Source organism: Anthonomus grandis, chromosome 12, assembly GCF_022605725.1.
Source record: "Anthonomus grandis grandis chromosome 12, icAntGran1.3, whole genome shotgun sequence".
NCBI lineage: Eukaryota > Metazoa > Arthropoda > Insecta > Coleoptera > Curculionidae > Anthonomus > Anthonomus grandis.
In genome coordinates this window covers 28,351,764-28,368,415 of record NC_065557.1, presented here as the reverse complement: position 1 = coordinate 28,368,415, position 16,652 = coordinate 28,351,764, and the positions used below count along the sequence as shown (strand labels likewise).

The following is a 16,652-nucleotide window of genomic DNA, read 5'->3' as shown; positions in this document are numbered from 1 at the left end:
GAGTTTGAATACGCGGATGATGTATACCTTTATCACTCATTTTCAATTAATCAAATTAATACCGTCATAGGGAATATAAATTCTGATCTTGATGCTATTGGGCAGGTGTCTAGTTTCCATAAGCTGGCTATAGTTTAATAATAGTTAAATAATAGTTTTGACTTAGCAGCATTAAAAGCTGCTAAGTCGTAATAAGATCATTGCATTCTAACATTGGACAAGCGTCACATGCTCCAGCAGAACCTGTAAATATATCTATTGCTGACTATTTTTTTCCATCGACATTCCAACAACCTTATGAGATCCTGAAATTATAGTGGACCATGGCTATCATGAAAATGAGCTGATTCATTATATTGGGTTGGCTATCGACGGAAAAGAAGAGGGAGTTGTTACAAAATTCTTGGTTCCCGCCCAGAAATTACGATTTTGAAAGTGATGCAAGCCATTCGAAAAGAAAATTTAATCATGCTCGGTTGGGTGAATATGCACCATGGTTAGTATATTCCAAGTGACTAAAAGGTGCTCTTTGTAAGCATTGTATTTTATTCCCTCCGCCCAGTACTATGAGAAAATTTTGGTATCATTAATGGTCAGACCATATATAAAGTTCACAAATATGCCTGAAGACTGCAGAAAGCATGCAACGGTCAACCTTCACCTAACAAATGCTGCAAAAAATTTTCTTGAAAATGTTCCTGTAGACATCCCACTACGAAATGGGCACCAAAAAGCAATCGATGAAAACAGACAAATATTGTCATCAATTATTTCTTGTATAGTATTTTGCGGTACATATGATATACCTCTTTGGGAGAATTAACTCAGAGGACGACAAATTGAAGAGTCACCTGGAAAAGTACCGTCGCAATGCAGTTTACCATTGCCAAAACAAAACGAATTAATAAATTTATGTGGCGAAGTTATTAAGGAAAATGTAATAAATGAGGTTTAAAAGACCATGGCTTACGCAGCTTACCTGGGTAAGCCCCTGGTTCGCAATGTATACGAGCAGTCCTTAGAACCGTTTGGTCGTCGCGATTATATCAATATTGCGCCACCAATACACTGAGACTCTTAACCTGCCGATGCCAATCATAGAGTTTTCCATTTGTCACACTTATGTTTTGATTGATATTATTATCGTTCCGTCCCATTTTGTTTTATTTATGTTTGAAAAGTCTGTTTGAGCCTACCTTTCTTCAGTTTTGTAAGACAAGTAAATTGCTTACTGGGCCTATCTTTCTTCGGTATTATAGGGCATATAGTAAACGGGTTATTGCAGCAACATTTCGTAAAAACTCCACTGGAGAAAAGTTATGTATTTATATTAGACAGAGAATCACTTATTACGGTTTAAATTGCTAACTTTTATTGTTGACTTTTATTTTCTGCTCTGTCTGCAGTCGTATCGTTTTATTCATAGTAATGAAAACTACTGTTTGGGGGCCTATCTTTTTTTGGTTTTGTAGGGTATGCAGTAGACGGGCTTATTAACTAATAAATAGGTTTTTTTCTTTAAATACGGTTTTATAAAGCAATTAATAACCTAGTCCGGACAGGGATGCGCAGAGCTGTCGATTGTGACTTGTTTGATGTATTTTGCGTTTGCGAATGTCATCAATATTCATAGCCGCCTTGTATATAAAATGCATAACCAGATTCTTTAATCATACCGCTTTTAGTTACTAATTAATTTAAAATGCACACGACATATTTACATTCCGACACATTTTCACCAATAAACTGCCTGTACTATATTATAGAGATTGGTAACCGGAATTATTTAAAATTTTAAGGAATGATTTTTCCTGTATGTATGCACTAAAATCTGGTAAAGTATTAAGTTGTCATTAAAATTTTAGTTCACCTGATTTCTTTATTGTTTAAAAGCTTGCTAGGCGTAAAAGTTACGCCCGAGATATATTTTGTTGATTTTTCTTTCATTTCTTCAGATTAGTCGACAGATACTCACTGGGTACCACAAGGTTGGAGGAATTTTTATACGTTATTTATGTATATGCGAAAATCTCCTACAAATCAAAGACTGCAAAAAAGAGACCTCGAGGCGATAGCGAGGGCCTTCTTTTTGCAGATGGATGCCATGTTCTAGGCACTTATCAGAGCGATGGTCGGTTTTGTGAATACACCTTTAGAAAAAAACTTCAGTAGTATGTATAATCATATAATAATAATTTAATTATACAATAATTTTACATAATATTACTTTATTCTTTTTAAGGTAGTTAAAGCTAATTAATTAACTTAAAAAAATGCTGTAAATACCCAATACTATTAATACAATATTAGAAAATTATGAATAAAAATAGGCAAGGTTTAAACATATTGCATTTTTTTTTTAAATTTTTGAGTAATGATTCGAATAATGTAACACGTGACTAATGGTAATATAATTTTAAGTACTTATAAAGAATAGGAACAAACATTTACTACTCGAAATAAATGGTGAGTCGCTTTAATCCCTCTTGTTAATAGGTACATCCTTACTATTGATGAGGCTTATGACTATGATTTATACATTTTTTTTGTTGGTAAAATTTTCGTGGTATTGTGAAAGGTGGATTATTTCTATGTCACCAGTTTATAACAACAATAAAAGGTCAATTAAATCAAAAGATTACAAAATTTCAGGCCTTTCAAAAATGCAAGTCTTGCAAATACATAAAACGATCAATTAATGCCGACGCGCCTCGTTATTAATAAATAGTTATGCACCGCGTGATTATTGTGGAAACCTTAGTCGGCCATAATGCTAGACTGGTAAGCCAATCAGATTAAGAATATCCGGGTATCAATTACGTAATTTTGCAACGTTGTCATATTGTTGATATCGGAGGGAAAAGCTTATTACGGAATAGACGTAAAAAAACATATGTAAGAAGTCTCATAGATTCCTTTACGAGACTCAGAAATTGTTTACCGAAAATACATGTTCACTAGAAAATAAAAAAAACTACTAAGAGCTCAAAAAATCGCAATAATATTTTTATTTTTATTGAAATCTCAGAATTTCCAGAATTAGAAATTTGATTATTAATATAACAAGCCCGTCGCAGTTTAGTTCCGTTTAATAAAAAAAAGAATTTATATTTTAGGTAGATAATTTTTATTTTTTCTTGTTTTACTTTTTGTTTATTCTATAGAATGTGCTGGAAATATTGAAAACAGTTTTTCTTAAAATTTAATATATTAAATGCTTTGTGGGGTCAAACGAGATACGGCCATAGCATAAAAGTTACGAGGGTTTATAAGAATTTCACGTTTCCGCATCGCTTAAGAATTTTTTGTGCTGCTTATAAAAGAGATTTATTTTCATAATAAGTATTTGGGTCAGATCTAATACTTATTAATTCTGTTTAGTATAAATTTTTAATACACATAGCTCATAAAGAATGAACTGCTAAAGAATGTGCTTCTTAATTATTACACTTTGCTACTAGATATTTAGTATAAAAGGAGAAGTAATATATTAATTCACAAATTTGCAAAATCTTTCTCATCAATCTCTACGCCGTCATATCGTAAAATCTAATATTTAATATACAAACACACCTATATAAAATAAGAATCATTTCTTCTAAAAGAATTCAAACATACAAAAATAAAAATTAAGATTACCTATATGGTATACCTTTAATCGATGTATTGATTTAAATTGGTGCTATAGCATACTGTCGCATCACTTAGTTTTTAGAGTTCACCGGAGATTGTGGAAAGCTCGGAGTGTAAAATATATATATAAATATTCATATTGCATACGTTCATATTTCAATTGAAACCTATGCAACCTATGCACTTGAAATATGAACGTAAAAATACATTTTTTACATTAAAAAGTTTTCGGTAAGCATAATAACAGCTCAAATTTAATATGTTTTTTGATTTTTATAATGTCGAAATATAATTTATAAGATATTTTCTTTTTACCTAAACGAATTTTTTAGTTCAATAATTAATTTTATTTTATCAGGTACTTTGGGTTTATCTTTACTACTAATTTAAAATATTCATTAAGATTGCTTCGATTTTTCTTTTAAAGTAATCTATGTTTCTGAAATATTTTTTTTTTAAATTTGAACTATTCTTTTAAATTTATGAAATATGATATATATATTAAATGGATATGAAATTACAAAAATATACAATTTTTATATAAAGTATAGAATTTTAAATGCTGATCTAATATAATTAAAAGCCTAATTTTAATAATAAACCTAAATTCGTCGTTATTCGACGTCACAGAGATCCCATCAACTTTCCCGACATAAATTTTATGATAGATGTGTCAACTAAAGTAACGTAAACCTTTCTAAAAATGATTTTTTCAACTTAAGTTCAGTAGACTTTCAGTGTCTGAACACACTTAAAATCAACTTAAGTGCCTAACCCAAACTTGGTGAGAGCCAACATTGCTTTAAAAGTTAATAAATATTTAGATTCCAAAAAATCCACTTACAACCTACTCCGGCAGTATGATTCTTTTAAACATACCAAGAAACTTAAAGATCTAAAAACTATAATGTAGGAAAACGACCTTCTTTTAACTAAAGTTGATAAGGGGAACTCTATTGTGATTATGCCCAGATCCGACTATTATCATAAAACTAGGACATTCTTAAACTCGGATGATTTTTAAATTATATATAATAATCCAACCTCTAGATACGTTTATCATATTAAGTAACTATTTAAAATTTGTAGTTCTTATTTGAACTTTTGAACATTCTTCTATGCAACCTTACAGACTCCCATAATTCCCGTCACTGGTCTACCTTATTGCGCTCCTAAAATCCATAAAGAAAACTATCTTATTTTAATAGCTTGTTATAAATAGAGTTTTAATAGCTTGTAATTGTATTTAGCTTCTTATAGAAATTCCCCTGAATTAAAACTTTATTCCTGGTAAACATCGATTTTACTCAAATTAACCTGCTTTTCCAATCCTTTTTCCATTAAATACTGCTTTTATTTGACACATTACTTGTCTAATATTATTATAACAAACTCCTTTCTTGTATCCTTTAACGTTTTCAAAATCTGGCAGAAGTTTTTATATATTTTATTAAAAAGAAAATTTCAGAAAATAACTTATTTAAAAGTCTTATCACATGTTGGTTTAGGTAAATTGATGATATTTTCACTATTTTCACCGGTTCTGAAAAAGATCTACATGCTTTCTTAGAACACCTTAAGTTTTGCATTTATAGAATGCTCTCAGCAACTGACAATGTTATCTCTTTTGCTTCTAACTATCGTTTTAACAAAAAATGTGTAGCATTTAATTCACTTTTTCACTGACTTTTTAATACTTCTCTTTCTTAAAAAGACTTTCAAAAAGAATTAAAAACTATTTTTTCTAAATTTCTAAAAACAATAACATTTATTTTAGACATCTTAAAAAATCGCTGAATAAAAAACTCTCACGTAAAAATACTAGATCCTCTCGGTAAAATAACATACCAAAGTAATAAAAAATAACCTAAATAAGTTTGTGAACAAATAGTTCATACTTGCAGTGGAGTCGTAGGTTACGGTAAAATAAAAATCCTGCAGTCTCCCTCCACTTATTTATTAAAAGGCAGACACAGAAGTTCATCAGAAAGGCTTAAGGTTAAACATTTTAGAGATCCTCAAAATTAATAAAGTCATAAAATCACCAGATTTTGCTTGTGGCAATGAACAGACTAAGTTTGATAGCAATCTATTTTTTATCTCCTTAAGTGCACATAACCTTCCGACTTTCACAATTTTTTATTGTATCTTTTTAATTTTGACTTACTGTTTGTTATTTTGATGTGTTTCTCGCAAAAAAAAAATAGAGTCTGATAACAATGAGTGAACTCATAGAAATGTATAACTCTTAAGAAAAAGATTGGCATTTTTATTTGTGAAGAAAAGTCTTCCCGCCCTTGCCAACCCGCTATATTAAATAGTTTAAATAAACCTAACTGTAACTCTATACCAAGTCTTTATTACTATTATTTAAAAATATTAATGGAAAATACTGTTACGCTAAATACCTATTTTCAGTTAATTTTTAGACAAAATTGCTTATACAAAACTTTAAAAAAAATTTCTTTGCGTCAACCTGTTGGAGAGATAAAGTCCATTTATTATGGTCATAGAACAATATCTTTAGGATTTTGGACATAAAGCACTTACAAGTCCGCTCCAATTAGCAATTACATGGTCTAAGAGTTCTTTTCTGGTTTTCCGGAGTAGTGTCAACGTCTTGTACATGTAGAGGGTAAGAGAGATTTCGGGCTTGAGCAAGCGCACTGTTCAAGCGCCTCAATTTCGGTGCTGTATCTCGGTGTCAGTTGCGTTGCAATAGTCCGATTGATCTCTACCGAAGTTCGGGAGTGGAAATCTTTTTTCGAGCGTTTGCCGCGACGTGGGAAAACTTTTAAATTATTGCTGTGCTTTCTTGGTATCCAGCAAAGCAAAGAATTGGTTAATTGAGTAGTCAATTATATGTGGCTGGTGCAATTGGTATTTACATTTATTTCCTCTGTGTGGATTTAAGTCATTAAAAAGGCTGTTAAGGTTAGTTAATATTTAGGTGCTTCTTAGTTTATATTTTTTAAGATAAAAAATATACATATATTACTAGTTTATAGGCTTATCCTATAAAAAAGGCAACTCAAATGAATTACACATTGTTAAAATTAACATAATAGATTTTTATTAAATAATAAAGCAAAATTAACTAGGTACATTATAATAGTGATTTAATTAAAATTAAACACCGAGTTAATTAACTTTCAGAAACTCAAAAAAAGCTTTTATGTTAAGATTTTAAGCTCACTTCAAATATTTGGTTTTGTGGTTACAAATGTTGCTTTTTATAATGTTGAAGAATGCCTTTTATAATGTTGAGATCGGGTGATACCTATTTCATTAGATTTTTTCGTGGGATTATGGCGCCCATTTTTCAACTGTTACGTTTCATATTTCTTAATAAATGACAGTTTATTAAATTCTTTAAAAATATGTTCATCGTTATTTTTTTATTTAAGGAAAAGTAACTTTAACTTTAGAAAATATATATTTTTTTAATCAAAATGTTTATTATTAATATTTGTTAGAGGTATTACCTCTAACAGTAAAGTAAAACTCAATACTTTTATTTGGAGATAATACCGTGCTAAAGAAAAAACTAGTACCCCTGATTTCCTTATGGTACTGTGAATCGACCCAATTGCAAATATTGGCCGGATTAAGTACTACGTATCTAATATGCAGGAAAATTAAATATGTGGGCTAGGATTTATAGGAACCGCATCATTCGACCATATCTTTTACCTTAAAATTTAACAGGTAAAATGTATCTACAATTTTTTATTAAAAACTGTTTGTTGATAGCTTTAGCTATTAACAAACACTTTCCATGAATGAAATTGTGGTAGTTTTCGAACAAAAGAAAGCATCACAAGAATATGCGTTTCCTGTGAGGATATTTTTAGATATAATTCATTCGGAAGATGAATTTGAAGGAAAGATCATATTATAAAATAATCAGATATGGGAATGATTCGCCAAATCTCCTTATCTCCCTGCATTTAACTTGTTGTTTTAATTATTTAAAATTCAAAATATATACCACACAGCCAAATTTTTTAAGCAGATTATCGGTAACGAATTCATTTATTTCTACATATAGCACCAACATATCAAACATATTTACTAACGCATGGAAATTAAAGATGGACATTTTTAGCATTTATTTGATGTAAAATATGAAAGTTATAAACAAAATAACCATTTTTCTCTCAGGCTATTTTCAATTGATATTTACAAAAAAATATATCTATTACTTTGTATCTACTAATTTATCATTACACTGTCATTTAAAATTTACAATTTCAAGCTCTACTAAAAATTTATTTAGGATAAAGAAATTTTTTAAAAGTTTGTCATTTAATTTAAAAAAAAAAATGATTTTTATTTCGTCTGAAATAATTCATTATAATGGTGCAAAAAATCCGAGGTCGTATGTATTCACTATGCCAACCAGTAAATATTCAGGTAAACCTTTTAAATGCATAATTTGATGTTCAATAAATGTTCGTTTAAAAATTAAAAAATATCTGACTCTTATATAGCATTGTCGAGTCAGTTTTTATGCAGTTAATGCGTGCTTGTTCTTCGTCCTTTCTTCCCAAACTTGTTTCTATGCTCCTTTCCACCCTAGAGGGTGGTTCGCTGTACCTACACACGCCTGTAACCTAATGCCGGATGTATTCATGCAAACCTCATTCCGTATACATATACTAGGAGACGAGGGTTTAGAAAGCGGTTCAAAAGGCTATAGCAGCTTAGACTGCCTTACTGCCTTTTTGAGGGGACTCAGGGAACAATAATGAAAAAATACCTATTGCCCAAGATCCGAAGATAATCAGAATTTTTCTTAGAACATTAAAAGACTAGAATTAGCATTGCCGGGGAACTATGGGTAGTTTATTTGCTTGCAACATTTCTGATGCAATGATGCCAAATGCTTTTGTAGAAATAGCAAAAAAAAATTATTTATTATGACAGGTGCAAAACAATACTACTGTTCCTCTTTAATAAAATAAGCATTTTCCTTAATAACATAGGATAAGATACTCTTTAAAAAATTAATTGTTAACGTAAAATTAATGCCGATTACGTATATTTAAGAAACGACATTAATATCGCAACGCTGCTCGATCGCATTGTTTATTTTACCGACACAAATAATCATTACCAGTGACGTCGTCAAAAAATAATTACAAGATAAATGTTTATTATTAATCGATTATGCTTAAATTCTAAACAATATTATTGTTTATAAACCCTTTATGCGTTTTTTTACCGTACTTCATTAGAGTAAACATACCTATCTAATAGAAAGCATTTTTATGAAAATTAAATGTTTTATAATTATTATGGATTTTATTTTTCAATAATAATAAGTTTTTATTATTCTGCGTTTATGATAACGTTTCTTCCTTGAAATGACAGTATCGGTTTTTATCATTGTAACAGTTCACAAAAACTCCTAAATGCGTCCTTTTTTTTCAATCAAAAACTAAAGAATAAACACAGAACTTCACAAATGCCGAATGTAAACACAAAGCCGTCTGATAAGATGACATTAGCTTTTGCTTGAATGGCGTTGCCATTCCAAATTTTTTAGAGGAAGTTTTAGGAATAAGAATGTTAATTTGAATGTTTTTTTTTTGCTTGAAAGAATTTTATAATAAGATAAACCTTATTCTCCTTTTTATTTTTAAACAAAAATCTAACTAACACCAGTAAATTAAATTAACAAATTAACTAATTGTTGATATATAACTGAAAATTTCCTTTTTTGAAAATGTGTGTAAACTTAACAACAGAGAATCGGTGAATGTGTTTGTAAAAAAAACCCTCTTGCTTCTATGCACTTGTTGAACTCAAACAAAGTTACTGTTTACTAATTGTAGTCCTTCAATGTTCTAAGTAAGCATTAATATATATAGTGCATCCCAAAAGTTATGTCTAAATTCATTTAAAATTCAGGGGTATGTTCGAAAAAAAACGCTCAGACCCGTCGATTTTAATTTCCTGTTGGGCATTTTTGTACGTGAAGTTTTTATACACCAGGTTGCTCAAAGATAAATTACGACCATCAACATAATTTTTTCAGATGAAAACACCTTTTTTTATTTCATTTTTGAATTTCGCGTAGAATCTCCGTATGTTTCATGCATTATATCCTATACCTAAAGTCAACAGTTATCAAAAAAAAGACGACCAAACATTATTATTATATTCACCTTACGAGTCACCTTATCTCTGAGAATTTTTATACTGAGCAAAATTCCATTCATTCGTGTTTTTTTATTGTTGGCTGGTGACCGTGTATTTTCATAGAAACTGTATGACAGTTGTACGCCAATGAGATATTGTTAAGTGTGAAATGTACGAGCAAAGTTGCGGTATTCACAATGGTAAAGTTGACGGAACGAGAAAAAATAGAAATTCTGTGCATGGCTGGGTTTGGTGATAGAACACGCACTCAAAGAGAAGCTGCTCGAATATTCAATGAAATCCATCCTGATCGTCCTCCGATATGTCAAAAGGTGGTGAGTAGAATAGATGCTAAATTTAGAGAACTCGGTCATATTAGAGATCTGTCGAAATCTGGTTGTCCTGCTCAAGATGAAAATAAACAACTTGACGTTTTGCTTTCTTTGGAAGAAAATCCATGCACTCCTCTATCGCAGATTGGGGCAAATTTACACATGGCGAAATCTATAGTTCACCAAATAGTTAAAAAGCACAAATATCACCCCTACAAAATTATTCCTGTGCAAGAGTTATTTGATGACGATTTCGATAGGCGAAATAAGTTTTGTGAACGCTTACAAAAACATGTGCAATCTAAATAATAATTTAGTAACAAATATAATTTTTTCCGATGAAGCCACATTCTGTTTGAATGGTAGTGTGAACAGACAAAATTGTCGATATTGGGCAACAGAAAATCCGCATTGGATGATGGAGGTAAACACCCAGTACCCTCAAAAACTAAATGTGTGGTGTGGAATAGTGCGCGGAAGAGTAATAGGTCCCTTTTTCCTTGAACAGACTTTAACGGGACAAGTGTATCTCGATTTTCTCCAATTTGAAATAGTTCTAGCATTACTAGCTTTATTTCCAGATCCATTGGACCCAGACTATCCTGACGAAGAACTAATTTTCCAGCAAGATGGCGCTCCTCCGCACTATGCTGCCACTGTGCGTAAATTTTTAGATGAAACCTTTCCCAATCGGTGGATAGGAAGGAGAGGACCCATCGAATGGCCTGCTAGGTCGCCTGACCTAACACCAGACTTTTTTTATGGGGATACCTCAAGTCGAAGGTATTTTAATAGGCCAAATAATCTAGACGACTTGAAAGAGAGAATTTGCAGAGAAGTGCCGCGCCAGAACTCCGGAAATGATTAAAAATGTGCAAGGAAACTTTATTAATCGCCTTCGATATTGTCAAGCCGTGAATGGCAATTATTTTGAACATTTAACTTAATTTTTGTTCTTTTTTATTTGTTACATGAATCGTCTTTTTTTCGATAACTGTTGACGTTTTTTAGGTATAGGACATGATGCATGAAACATACGTAGAATTCCACGCGAAATTCAAAGATGAGATAAAAAAAGGTGTTTTCATCTGAAAAAATTAAGTTGATGGTCGTAATTTATTTTTGAGCAACTCTGTATACACAAACTTCACGTACAAAAATGCGCAACTTGAAATAAAAATCGACGGGTCCGAGCATTTTTTTTTCGAACACACCCCTGAATTTTAAATGAATTTAGACATAACTTTTCGGATGCACTGTATATAAAAATGATTCTACGCATTTCAAACTTTTTCGTGGAGGTATTATAGAAAGCTAATATTTATTGGACCTGCAAGGGTAATACACCATTAAAACGATCATAATAATAATAATAATATTATTGATAGTTATAATATTACACAGAACTAGAACTTTAATTAAGAAAGTTAAATATAGGCAATGAACAGTTACCTTAAATAAAGTGCTGTTGAATACCTAATTTAAAATAATACTAAAATCCAAGAGCCAATAATTCCGCAACAGATAGCTATTTGTTACCCCGCTTTAAATAAATATAAAGATTTTACAATTTTTGATTTTTTTTCAAAAATCTTTCAAAGTAATTGTCTCTTAAAAAAATTTTTGTTCGTTCTTCTAATGAAGATAAAATTACTCTAAGTTCTAAACTGATCGGCGTATCTTTTACGATATTCAACCATTGACTTTGACACCTTGTATAGAGACAATATAATTTTCTAATAAATTCCTCTATGATTTTTTATTTAAAAGTTATACAACACCATATAACTAGCCTAGGATTGTTTCTTTAAACTAAATCAGTCACCTTCTTACAATACCATAATATCATTTTATTATTGAAATGTTCCAGGTTTAAATACAAAAGTAAACGAATTCTATAAATCTCTCTCTGCCAATTTTTTTGGCCTTGTTGCGTTAACGGAAACTTGGCTTCAGGGTGATGTGTCCAGTTCTGAACTTTTTCCTGACTGTTATTTGGTCTTTCGATCTAATAGAAACTTGTTGGCTTGCGACGTATCTATGGGTGGCGGAGTACTCTTATTACGCTGGTCTATATTTCTGCTTAACTGTAGAAATATAGACCAAAACCTCTTGATTTTTCTCATATTTCTCAATAATCCTCTTAAATTGATATAGTAGGGTGTAAAATTTATGATAAATATTTTGTTTTAGCTATCATAGTCATTTATTTGTCGCCCTCTATATCTAATGATTATTATGAATAATTTTTAAGAACTCAAGTTCTACATAAAAGTCTACAAAACAAAAAAGTTTAATCATGTTGTAATCATACTAGACTTTAATGCTCCTTCTTTCGCGAATGATCAAAATGTGCGGGTCTCCAAAAGTACTGCTCTTTTTAACTTTATTCATATTTTAAATTTAACCCAATACAATACAATACATAATTCAAATGGTAGGTTATTAGACCTTTTTAAATCCAGTGTACCATATTTCGTTGCTCAAGACGACCTTCGAATATTAAAAGTGGATAAACATCATCCCCCGTTGCTTTTTAATTTACTGCAATTTTTTACCATATAATCAATTTAAACCCCATGAAAATGGACCTAAGACATTTTATTTTCGAAAGGCTAATTTTCTAACTCTATATAACGCAATACTTAATGCTGACTTTTCACCAATGTACAATGCACTGATCAGTTGATCAAGCTTGTGATATCCTCTAAGATATTTTAAACAGTATTTTTTTTGAGCACAGTTCCATTTAAAATTGACAGGAAAAAAAGATATCCTGAATGGTATACATCGAATATTATTGCTTTAATTAGAAAAAAGCAAGCAGCTTTTAAAAGATATAAAAAGTATGGTTGAAATTATGATTACAATAATTTTATAGAACAATACATAAGAATCAAATAAATGCAGCATATCAAGAATTTATCCAAAAAATCGAAAGTAATATCCATAATAATAGCTCAATATTTTGGTCATTTATACGGATGAAAACGGATAAATACCGAATACCTGGTACTTTAAATGATAAGGATAGTGAATTTTTATCGTCTAAAATTATCGTTGAGGCATTTTCAACATTTTTTCAAAGTGTTTATGTAGAATCTAGCAAATCCGTTGATACTAATCCTGTTTCTTTGAAAAAATGTTTTAACAAATTGAATGTGTTCGTGGAATCTGATATTGCTTTAGCTGCAAAAAAAATGAAAAACAAATTAAGTGCAGATACTGACTCCATTCCAAGCTTTGTTGTAAAGGATTGCATACATGTTTTTTCCAAGCCACTTCTTATTTTTCCAAGTTGTTGGAAAGCCGCCAGAGTCATATCTTCTGTCATATATTTTTTTTGGAAAAAAGGTGATCGAACTGAGCTGCGTAATTACAGGCCTATTTCGATTTTGTGCAACTTTTCTTAACTTTTTGAATCGTGCATTTTTCATCAAATCTACTCACAAATTAAAAGCTTTATATCATCAGATCAGCATCAGATTTATGCAGAGAAAGTCTTGTGATTCAAGCTTAACTTGTTTTTCTCAGGGTATCTGTACTATACTGGATCAGTTAACCCGGTTGATGTAGCCTATATGGACTTTCAGAAGGCATTTGATCAATTAGAATATAAAACTTTTCTTTTTAAAATTAATGCCTTGAGATTTTCGGATAAGTTGGTTGCTTTTGTACAATCTTATTTAACTAGTTATTTAATTATTATATATATTTTTTTTATTCATCACAAATATTTGTGATTCTGTAGATTTTGTGTTTTTACCTTTCATAAAGTCATATAAATAATGTGGTTTCAGCTGCCTCTAAGTCTTTGAGATTTATTATTTGCAATAGCAAGAATTTTCAAAGCCCTAACACACTAAAAATTCTGTGCTATAGTTTTGTTAGATCCAAATTGGAGTATGGTTGTCTCGTTTGACATCCAATTTACCCAGTTAATATAATGAAGCTTAAGTCTGTGCAACGCAAATTTTTGAAATATTTAGCTTTCAAAGAGATTGGTGTTTATCCTGCTAGAGGACTAGATAATGATTTTTTGTTAGATAGGTTGGGAATGATGTCCTTGCAGACGAGAGGGCATAGATTAGGAATTACCTTTTAATACAAACTAAATCAAATTAGATACATAATTACCAGGTTATACGCAAGATGTTCCTTAACTTTTTATTGTCAACGTCCTAGAACTAATATGCTAACTAGAGCGCCAATAAATTATATCTGTTATTTGATTAATACTTATTGTACATAACGTAATATGTCCTATTATTCTTTAAAAGCAATAATTAGCAAGGTTAATTCATCTATTACTATCTTCTATTGTTTACTTATTTTACAGTTTATGTTAGGGTTATGGTTTATTAGGCATTTTTGTTAAAATATTTTTTGTTTCTTTTTCCTCTTTGTTTTTTTTTAACTTTAATAAGACTTATTTATTTTTGTATTTTCTGTAATTGGGTGACTGTACCTGTTGAAAATATATAACTATTTATTTATTTATATAACATGGTGACAACCAACACAAAACGACATTATATATATCTTGTTTTAAAACTTATGTTTGGTAAAATATATACTTGAAGAGTTTTTCCAGGATTCTATATGATATATTATATTCTAATTATCAAATATAACTCTTCTAAGATAATTTGTAAGCAAGAAAAAAAAAATATGTCTTTTCATTTCACACATTTTTTTAAAATGGATGAAAATTGTTAGTTTTTAAGTTTGAACTAAGTATTGTCACTAATTTTTAGTATGTACAAAAACTGATTTCTGAAATTGAATACATATCTAAGTTAATATTATTTTTAAAACAGTGCGATGTTGACTATCTTTTCTAATCTTATTTTTTTTTGATGGTACTACAAAAACATTTTCAAAGTTCGTTATTAAGTATTCATATTTCTTAAAAATGAACTGTTTAGATGAATTCTCCTTTAGTTTACCACTTGTAGTTCTCCCCAAAAAGTAATTAATTTTTAATAAACTGGTTAAAAAAGAAATTATGATATAATTTCTTATAAATACCATTCCTGCTTCAGTGCCCTGTTAGATTAAAATCTTTTAAATAAATTCGTGTGCGCTGTAGCAGAAATAAAGGTGAGTTTAATTAAAACTGCCTCAAATACTTTCCTTACCAAGACAGAAAAATTAGATTAAATATTTTTTCTCTGTTTTCTCTCTAAACTTATTTGTTTATAAATATTAGCGATTTTAACTGTATAATTATTAAAACATTTTTTTAATTTAAGTTCGTGCTATTGAAAAATATGATCGAAATAATGTTGTGAGAAGAATAATCAAAAAATTAGAAAGTATTATTTGGCTAGTGATGTGAAATACACGGTACGAGCCTGTATACGCCGTTCTAAATTAAATATCACGGCAGTTCGCCAAAGTGTGACAGAAAAGCCAGAGACACCAGTTTATCATCGGGCACAAGAATTGAACGTTTCAACAGACACTCTTCAGGGAATTCTCACTAAAGATTTACAACTACATGCCTACAAAATCTAAGTGACTCAACAACTTCTGCCAGCAGATCTTGAAAATCAGAGAGAATTTAGCAATTGAGAGCAACTTGTCGATTTTGCAAACAAAATAATTTTCATTGATGGGACTTATTTCCACTTCAATGGCTTCGCTAATAGATAAAAGTGTCGCATTCGATGCTTAGAAAATCCACGATGATTAATCAGAAAGCAATGAATCCACAATGTGTCAAGCTCATTTAGTGTCTTATATCATACCACCTGTGAAACATTGACCAGAATAAAATTGGCCCCTTTTCTTTCCTTTAGCCTTCTGGCTGAAGGGTTATCTTAAGTCACAGATTTATGCTATGAAGCCTACAACTATCGAAGCATTAAAAGCCGAAATTAGATGCTCTGTCAATGAAATACATGTATACAATAACGTTATTGACAATTTTCTCAAAACGGTACACATATGCCAGCAAAGGCGAGGCGGCCATTTACAAGATATTTTGTTTGAAATATTATTTCCAAATGTATATTTTCTAAAACGAAAAATATTTTAGAACTTTGCTAGAGAAAACCATTTTATTGAACACTAAAATCTTGCACTCTTATTGAAACATACTTCATAATTAAGGCGTAGTAAAATTCTATTCCATATTAACATCATTACTAATAACAATAAACTATTTTAAATAACGAACTAATATCAAACATCCAACGATAAAGAGTCTTAGGACAATGTGAATATCTTATAAGTTAATTCAAATTTATGAATATACTTACGAGATCAGATTGGTTCTTAAGTTGAATGATAATTTAAATCAACTTAGAAACATTTCTTAAAGTTATAATCAAAATTTTCGAAAGCATTTATTTTTAAAATCTGCCACAATTCCTACTTGAATATTGTCTTTCTAGATATTTTTAAAATGTCATTTTTTCTATCAAGATAATGGATGGAGGATCTCAAGTTGAATTTAAAAAAATTTAAATGTATTTTAAATCTGTAATCTTAAGACGAAACAAATATTAAAAATCACAATTAACCTAAACTTAT

At 30.1% G+C, this 16,652-nt stretch overlaps 1 protein-coding gene across 1 annotated transcript in view; it reads left to right on the top strand.

Moving 5' to 3' along the window:
- Positions 1-6,360: 6,360 nt before the first annotated feature.
- The window catches only part of LOC126743431 (alkaline phosphatase-like), a 653,262-nt gene continuing 642,970 nt past the window's right edge, over positions 6,361-16,652 (top strand). The window contains exon 1 of the mRNA XM_050450531.1: positions 6,361-6,567. The gene's annotated coding sequence lies outside the window, so the exon portion shown is untranslated. The remainder of the gene's footprint in view (positions 6,568-16,652) is intronic.